The sequence below is a fragment of the Chinchilla lanigera genome, unplaced genomic scaffold (assembly GCF_000276665.1).
Source record: "Chinchilla lanigera isolate Chin_1 unplaced genomic scaffold, ChiLan1.0 scaffold00056, whole genome shotgun sequence".
Lineage (NCBI taxonomy): Eukaryota > Metazoa > Chordata > Mammalia > Rodentia > Chinchillidae > Chinchilla > Chinchilla lanigera.
In genome coordinates, this window is record NW_004955457.1 from 7,070,856 (window position 1) to 7,078,252 (window position 7,397).

The following is a 7,397-nucleotide window of genomic DNA, read 5'->3' on the forward strand; positions in this document are numbered from 1 at the left end:
TATATGTATGTAGAGAGAGAGAGGCTGTTGAGATGTCAGGTGTGCTGTTTTCATTTACATTTTGTTTCTCAGATGCTTATTAATTGTTAATATACCACATTGTGCATATGGTAGAGATGTATTTATTCAGTTATCGCAAGATTAAAATTGTCACCAGTTTGTAATTCACTACAAACTAAGCTGACCTGCTGTGCACCATCCAGTTTTCCTGAGGACATCTATCTGAGGAACTGTTAAATATTCAGTCCACTCTGTGATCTGTAGATGTGATTACAAATGTTGATTTTCAGTCATAAAACAGGGATCGTGTTAAAGGTTGCAGATCATCAGAAATGTAGCCAATAGTGTTTATACCCTATGAAATTAGCTAACTGATCTCCTCCCACTTGTTTTAGATCCAGTTTTACTAGCACTTTTAACTTTGCCAGGACAATTTGTTTTCTACCTTAAGGGATCCATTACTTTATTCGATTCAACAAGGAAGGAGTGAGCACTTGTTTTAGGTCATGGCAGTGTATTTGGTGCCAGGAATAGTGTACAGCCTTGAACAATACAGGCACCATCCTTGCCCTGGAGAAGGTCACAATCTATTTGGGGAGACAGACAAGTAAACAAGTGCTTTTAAAACAGCAGCAGACTACAGTGGAGGAAGTCAGGCTATGGGAGAGTATTAGCAGGCCATTCAAATGGACCTGAGAGCTCAGAAGAGGTGGTTTCCTAGGAAAGACCTGAAAACTGAGTGGAGGATTGGTATTTGAGAGAGGGCAGTGGGTGAGGATGATGGTTACAAAAAAAAAAAAAAAAGAAAGAAAAGTATTCCAGGTAGAGGAAAGAGAATGGTGAAGAACACTTGTGGAAAATTCTAGTTTCTATAAATTTTTATGGCTGGTGATAGAGTGGGTTGCAGGGGGCTGGAGATATAGCTCAGCAGCATTGTGCCTGCCTGGCAAGTGCGAGGTCATGAGTTCGATTCTTAGTACCCACTTTCTCCACCAGTTGGTTGGTTTAAAATGGGAAGACAAATGGGGCATGGTGGCCTTACCTGTGATCCTAGCACTCAGGAGCTGAGGCAGGAGGATTGCTGCAAGTTTGAGGCCGGCTACATAGTGAGTTCAAGGGCAACCCGAATTATATAGTGAGACCCTCTCTAGAAAAGAAAAAAAAAGGTGACCAAAGAAAAGGTAGTGACATTTTCTTTGGTGCCAGACCTTTACCTGCCAGACCCGTATCCTTCCTTGGAGTTCATAAAGCACTACATTATGTTATGTGACTTGCATTCCAAAACCACCTTTGAAAGTAAGGCAGGTAGTAAGTAACTAAAATTCAGGCTCAAGTGGCTTGCCTGGAACCACACTTTTGATAGTGGTGCATAGAAGATCGAGATGATGTCTAACTCCAGATCTTCTGATCCAAAAAGTCACTGAAGGATTATAGATGGTGCCTATATTTTCACTGTAGTGCAGTAATATAAAACCTCAGTTCATAGTGTCTTTTAGTAGACTTAAAGTAAGACTGAAGGCTATCAATCGATTTTGTTATTTTGTGTAAACCCCATAAATACTGATAGCCCTCCTCCTGTGCCATTAAGTAGGCTATAGTTAATGGAGGCAATTTATTTGAACATGCTTTCATTGTTAAGATATGTTTTAATCATCTATAGTAACATCTAATTTAAAAATATTTTAAAATATTTTTTGACAGAAACATTTACAAAGTTTTTTTTAAAGCAAACATTTTTACAAGTGTTTCTATTTATTGGCCAAATGAAAAATGATGTCTTAGGGAAACATTAGTAAAAGGTTTGGGCAATTAAGACTATGTAAACATTTGCAAAAGCGCTTGTTTGGCCTAAATGAAGTCACAGTTATTATAGCCTTGCAAACATTCCAAGTAATGTGTCCAAGGTCACAAAGAGAATTGAGGTTAGCTATTTAGTTAGCGAGCAACTTTCTTACTCTGTTTGTTCAGGGATTTCTCATCTATCATTCCATTAGAGAACTTGCAATAACACGGAGGTAGTATAGAAGTGATTTTTCTTTTTTTTTTTTGTAAATTAAGTAGCAAGTATTTTCCTGGGTGCAAAGCTAATATTTATTAATTAATTCCGTAGGTTGTGGAATTAACAAATAGAAACATTTAAAAATAAATTTTAAAATTATATTAATTAAATTAGCTGGTATTTGGCACTAAAATTTGAAGCACTGTGTATGTAAAATGGTAGCATATTATTTCAGGATAGTTTGCTTTGAGTTGATACATGTAACTATGTGTGTATTTTATAGTCTTCTTTCTAGTCACTGGTCATATACCTTAGAAAAGTTCCTTTATCTTTTAAATCTCAATTTCCTAGTCAAGAAAGTAGTAATACTAATAGGGCCTCTCTAAGAACATTGTTGTGAGAATTTAACAACGTAATGCAGAGAAAGGTTTTAACATAATGTCTGCTCTTTAGTAAGCACTACATAAATATTATCTATTATTTGATCTTGGTCTTGGCTTAAGAATTATAAGAACTGCCAGGCATAGTGATATGCAGCTCTAATCCCAGCACAGGGGAAGCTGGGGCAGGCTGAGGCAGGAAGATTGCAGTGAGTCTGAGGCCAGCCTGGGCCACACAATGAGCTCAAGGCCACCCTGAACTACAAAGCGAGACCCTGTCCCCCCCAAAAAAAGAAAGAAAAGAGAAATTTCAGCCCAGATTTGGGGGATGATAATGTGGGTCCTAGTATTCTTATCCTTTGTGATTCTTAAACTTTCCCTCTGTCCTTTGTGATATTTATTTTTTTTTCCTGACTTTCATGTTGCACATAGTTAAATAACAAAGACTCATTCTGTTGTTTTGCCTTATCTTGTGGTTATCTTTGAGGGTCAGAGACAGTGTTTTGTCTGCCTTTGCCAGCCTTGTCTGCTTCCTGCCTAAATTGGTCAGGGTAGCCAAGGTCATTGTTGCAGATTAAGTCTAAAAGGTAGGGAGGGGTCAAGGAGGCAGTCTGTCACTACAACATCTGTCACCTCAAACCAGAGGGCATTCACCTTTTGCTTTGACCTGACTGATCATTGGTCTCTGCAATTTGGGATGCCATTTAACAAAGACCTAGCTGGGGATATAGCTCAGTGGCATAGCACCTGCCTGGCAAGGGTGAGGTCCTGAGTTTAATTCCCAGTACCCAAAAACAAAATAAAACAAGACCCAGCTTCACTTTTTAGCAGGTTCAAGTACAGCAGAGAAAGAAGAAGCAAAAACAACTAGGTAATTGCTGCTCTGTGCATTTACCTTGAGTGCCCATAGGAACTGGTTTTGTGAATGTGTGGTTTTTTTGAAGGCTGAAGTGGAAAGCAATCTCCCTTCTGCTAGTCAGCTGCAGTGACCTAAGGAGTTAAAGTCAACAAGAAGAAAATTACTCATTTCCCAGGACACACTGCCACCCAGCAAAGGCCTTCTATTAGACAGGAACGTGTCTGTGGGTCAGAAGGACTTGAACAGGTTGTGAGAATGTCTGTGCATTCTCACCTTTCAATGTGCATTCATGGAGAGCTCACTGCTGGGACCTGGGCTGCTGTCCCTGTAGCTTGACAGCTTTATGCAGAAGCAGCATCCTTTGTAGATCAGATATGATGGCTTCTGCTTTTCTGTTTATTTCCTTTGTCTTTGATTTCTTTGTAAAATCATCTCTTGTATATATGTCATTGTCATTTAATTAAGGCTCTAGTCTCTTCTTTTTTTTTTTTTTTTTGGTTTTTTGGTTTTTTTCCGGTACCAGGAATTGAACTCACGACCTCGCGCTTGCCAGGCAGGTGCTGTGCCGCTGAGCTAAATCCTCAGCCCCCTCTTTATTGTCTCTTGATCAGTAATGGGCTCCTTATTTGTATTCTCATTACACTTTTGTATGCTTCCAGAAAGGCATTTTTCACACCTTTTTTTTTTTTCTTTTTTGTCTTTTTCCTGCTAACTATTAAGCATTTCAAGGGCAAAAGCTCTCTTCTGTGTCCCTACCATCTAAAGTAGTACAGTATCCTGGTACCTGACTGATCCTTGGTAATTATTTGTTGAGTACAAATGATTGTATAGTTAGGAATCAGCTAGCTTCTAATAGGAATAGTAATTGTTTTAGATTTTTCAAGGCATGTTCACATACAATATTTATATCTGTGTCAGTGGGACAGGCATTGACATGATTTTCATTTCACAAACCAAGAAGGCCCGAGAGTTAGCCTAGCTTGCCAGATACCATTCAGCTTGAGAGACAGTGCTGGGACATGAACTCTTTCCTGGTGTCAGAAGTTTGTGTTTTGCCCGTTGGCACACCTCCATCCCACTGAACAAACTAAGTTCTTAGTCTAGGTGGCTCATGGATTGGATTCAGCAGACTTACTCCTTATTTATGGCCCTACCAGGAGGGCGCCTGTGAGATTTAAGGTGATTTAATGTAATTGAACTTGGGTGGCCTACAGGACTTAGTAATTAGACAGGGATTTCAGGAACTTATTTTTTCTTCCTATAGGACTGACAGTAGATGAGTCATCTTTGTCCCTCTTTCATCGTCTTTGAAATAAGTCTTATCCTTTACTTGCCCCTCTGTTTTGAGATTACACAGTTATTTATTAAGAAGCTCATCAAGCACTTTGTAAACCCAACTCTAAACCATGCTTGTGAAAAATGAATATTCTCAGTAAAGCCAGTTGATTTTCCCACAGGTTAACTCAATTTGAGGAATTATGTGAGAAAAATGAATGAAACTTAGTTCCGTATTGGGGTTGGAAGCAGAGCCCCATTTTTCTGGTTCAAGTAGAAGATTCTGAACAGTTCTATGAGTGGATGATACCTTTAAATCAGAAGCTACTTCTCTCATTCTTCTCTTTTGGGATGTCTTACAAGTCTGGGCTCACTGGACCCCCTATTATGTCCCTTGTTGCAGGCTGTCCCACATTCAGTCCTACCAGCTAGTGTGGCTCCCGTGGTATACACATGTGCGAGCTGCCTCTTCAAGGTCAAGTAAGAGACTAAGTCCTAACACTTTACAGTGAGAATTTTCACCTTCACCTCAGGCCCAGGGTGATGATCGGTGGGGTGGTTCTTTTGTGTTTTAGTTGCCATTCCCTGACATGGAGGCAAATAGAAATGGAAAACATCAAGTCTGTATTTTTTTTTTCCTTTTCTTATTATGGTGGGGATTGAACCTATGGCCTTAGCACTGAGCTGTAGTCCCAGCTCTTTTTTATTTTATCTTGCTAAATTGCTGAGTTGCTCAGGGTGGGTTCCAACTTGTGATCTTCCTGTCTCAGCCTCCCCAGAATGTTGGGATTATAGGCATACATCACCACCATGCTCTGCTATCTGCATTTTTAGACCCCTACATTTTTAGACCCCTACAGAGTGTTGGGATTATAGGCATACATCACCACCATGCTCTGCTATCTGCATTTTTAGACCCCTACATTTTTAGACCCCTACAGAGTGTTGGGATTATAGGCACACACCACCATGCTCAGCTAAGTCTGCATTTTTAGACCCTACATAGCTGGAATTTATGTGTTGTGTCTTTTGTTTCTACGAGCAGGCCATATTAGAATGCTGGTGACTTTGTGAAAATGAATTTTTCACATAGAAGCTTCAGTTTTCCAATCCCATGGTTAACAGAGGGGCATGACAACATTGGTGCTTTTGGTAGCAAAGTAGTTTAAAACTTGAAGTTCCAGGTTTATATTTAGCTTGGTTTCTGGGAAAACATCTTGGGGCATCAAATATCTTAATGATTTTGTAGGTGGAAAATCATAAGCAAGTGCAGAGATATACTGAAAAATGTTTTAAATTGTCTGAGGTATTTCAAAGGGAACATTTCGTTGCCAGGATTAGAAAGAGATTGAGCTCTAAATTATTGGAAAATGAGGGCAACCAAGTTGCTGATATTGTAGTGGGTCACACATTGACTTCTGTGTGGTGCTTTTGTTTCTACAAAAGGTTTGAATGAAATCTTCACAACCTGCCCTCTGCCATGTTTCCAGAGCTAGGATGTTTTCTCTACTAAGAAAAACATTAAAAGCTTGAATCAACATAATGTTTTAGTATGTCAGATTTTACTTAATGCGCTTATTTTTTTTTGTTTTGTTTTGGTTTGTTTTGTTTTTCTCTGGCACCGGGAACCAAACTCACGACCTTGAGCTTGCCAGGCAGGCGCTTTTAATGCGCTTATAATGAGTTAATATATATATTCCTGCACAGAATAGGCTTTTTGAATTATAATTATCATGTCTTCATCATTCAGAAAGAACAGGCAGCATACAAGGTATGTTGTGGAGAAGGTACCAAAGACATTCTGTAGCAGCTTAAAAAAGAAGAGACCATGTTAGGATGTGGGATCAGAGAAAGCTTGCAGCAGAGGTAGCATCTGAGCTGGGCCTCGAAGAGTGGGTCAAATTTCATTCAGTAGATAGAATTGGGGAGAGGGGAACTCAGTGGTAACTGTCAGCAAAGGCTTGCAGTTGGAAAAGCATAAAATTTAAGCAATAACATTGAGCATTGGAGGGAAAAAGGTGTGAAAAGAAGTACAAAGCTGGCAGGCCAGCTGAGTTACGGTTGTGGAAGACCTGTATTTATCAGGTTAAAGAGCTGAACCTAGTTGTCAATGGTATCTCCATGAAAAGGTTTTATTCACTTTGTTCCCTTGGTTTCTAGAGCACTGCCCAGCCCATTGCAGGAATGGAGTATGATTTAAAACATAGAGAACTTACTTTTGCTATGAAGTAGGCAAGGTAGAAATATCTTACACATAGTTAGGACCCTTCTGGTACACAGGGTTAGAGGTCAGGTTTGAGGCTGAACCTGGAGGTAAAAATTTGGGCATCATGAATACAGAAGTAATTAGAGTATTGATATTGCTAGTGTGGTTTGACTGACTTAAGGAGAACATATAGTTGCAGCAGGAGAAGAGAGCTCATGCAATGTCTACATTTAATGAGAGGATCAGGAAGAGAAAGAGGAAGATAGAGACTGAGAGTAAGTGGGAAGAACAAAGAGGAACACTTAAGAGTGCAGTGCTGCCATAACTAATAACAGATAATCTTGGAAACAGCTCATACGTCCATCAATAGATAAATAGATAGCCCGCCCCCCCGCCCCTGGGCGCACGGGGAGCCACGGGCGAGGAGCGCCTGTCTTCTGGCTGGCTCACTTCTGGCCTCATAGGCCCCTGGAGGGAGGGCCCCGGTGCACGGGGAGCCACGGGGCGGGAAATGCCAGTCTTCCAACCGGTAGCTCGCTCCCTGCCTCGTAGGCCCCCAGAGGAAGGGCCTCCAGTGCACGGGGAGCCATGGGCGGGGAGCGCCTGTCTTCTGGCTGGCTCACTTCCTGCCTCGTAGGCCCCCGGAGGGAGGGCCTCTGGCACACGGGGAGCCATGCG

General features: G+C 40.8%; 1 protein-coding gene across 3 annotated transcripts in view; it reads left to right on the plus strand.

Moving 5' to 3' along the window:
* The window catches only part of Plekhm3 (pleckstrin homology domain containing, family M, member 3), a 174,221-nt gene that overhangs the window by 5,413 nt on the left and 161,411 nt on the right, over positions 1–7,397 (plus strand). The window lies entirely within an intron of this gene.